The sequence below is a fragment of the Aphidius gifuensis genome, linkage group LG6 (assembly GCF_014905175.1).
Source record: "Aphidius gifuensis isolate YNYX2018 linkage group LG6, ASM1490517v1, whole genome shotgun sequence".
NCBI classification, from domain to species: Eukaryota; Metazoa; Arthropoda; class Insecta; order Hymenoptera; family Braconidae; genus Aphidius; species Aphidius gifuensis.
The window spans coordinates 9993190-9995011 of record NC_057793.1 but is presented as its reverse complement, the minus strand read 5'-3'; the positions used below and the strand labels follow the sequence as shown (position 1 = coordinate 9995011).

Below are 1822 nucleotides of genomic sequence, written 5' to 3'. Positions count from 1 at the left end.
GAATCATTAAAAAAATTGAGTGTTAATTATATTGAAAATGTAACAGACAACGTTATTTCCAAATTGAAAGGATTAAAATATTTTAATTGTAGTGGCTGCAAAAAAATTACCAGTGCTGGTGTCATCCAATTGATAAATAATTGTCCTGATCTTGAATATCTTAATCTCTACGGAACTCATGTTACAGCTGATACGATTATTGGTGCCTCTGAAGCAACCAAAAATCGTAAAAACGATATTATTTTGTATCTGTTCGTTGAACCGATACTCAGAAAATCGTTCAACTCACTAAACAAATCCATATGGTTAGCTCTTCGTTATTGAAACATCAAACTGTATAATTAAATTTATATTTAATCCATTTAATAAATTATTTCAGCGCTTTCATTTGTCTAAATTAAAATGTATTTCAATGTATATCTGTAAAAAAAAAAAAAGAATCATCAGTTTAATAAATAAGGTATAATGCTCATTGATCAGTCTTTAATTTATATTTTATTTAAAAATAAGACATTATTAATTTTTAATAATAATATAAATTAATTGTTGTCTCTGAAAGATAAAATATTGTTTAAAAAACCAGAGTGCCGAAAATAATGTTGAAAGAAGCTGCATCATATCAAGTAATATTTTGTGCGTTTAAAAAAATACAAATATATTATTATTTAAATTCATTTTTTTTTGTTGTTTTTATTATGAAATTTAGATAAGAGCTGGGCATTTTTTTTTTTTTTCTTTTTCGATAAGTGTCTTGGAAAATTTAATTATTATCATAATTTAAAAAAAAATGTACCTCAATTTTCTGATTTCGTTTTTTGCTTAAACTTTACTACACAAGACTCCATATAAAATTAAATTATCAATGCTTCATGTTTTTATTACACCTTGCCCATAAATCTGCCATCAATAAATTCATCTTAAAAATTAAATTTTCGTTTTTTTGTTATTACATAAATATTTATTGTGCTGTCCTGGTCATAAAACTGCGTAGGAGTGTAAGACAATACCGCGTAGACAAACACTAAGACAATATCTCGGATTTTTTACTAAGATTAACCGAGAGTGTCGGTGGTTAAGGTGAAGTAATTATTTTTTAATATTCATTTGGACTTATCTGGTTTAGCGGAAAGGTGCAATAAACTTACTAATAGCACACACAGGTATCAGCGCTGCTTGCTACCAATAAAAAACTGTGAAAAAAAAAAAAAAAACATCGGTTCTATGGTGTAATGGTTAGCACTCTGGACTTTGAATCCAGCGATCCGAGTTCAAATCTCGGTAGAACCTTGATACTTTATTTTTTGTTATTTTTTTTGTTTTTTTTTCATATTTTTATATTTCAATAATTAAATAATGCTTGCAAACGTTAAAAATATAGTTGAAATAATATACTTGAAGCTTTTTGCAATGTTGCAATAGAAAATGCAATAATGCAATTAAAAATCAAATATTTTTATGGTTTTTTATAATCAATATTACTTATCTAAAAAGTTTTCCGTTTTAAAAATTCTCCAATTTATTTTTATAAAAACAAAATTTATATGAATTATATTCTTTACAAAATCAAGTAATTTAAAAAATTTACTTAAAAATTTTTCTTTGAACTTTTTTGTCAAGTGTATGAAGGATCGTGTCAGCTTTAACATGTTTTTTTACATGTTAACATATCAACAAGGGCAATTTGTACAACATGAAAATTTTTTATTAGATTGCATTTAAAAAAACAAATATTTTTCACATATATTATTAATCAAAAAAATAGCCAGTCTCGTATATTTTGTATATTGTCTTTTTATACAATCGCATAATTCTATTCTAATGA

At 24.9% G+C, this 1822-nt stretch overlaps 1 non-coding gene across 1 annotated transcript; it reads left to right on the top strand.

Moving 5' to 3' along the window:
* Window positions 1-1215: 1215 nt before the first annotated feature.
* Window positions 1216-1287, top strand: Trnaq-uug. The gene has a single exon. It is a non-coding gene; the product is annotated as a tRNA-Gln (tRNA).
* Window positions 1288-1822: the final 535 nt, after the last annotated feature.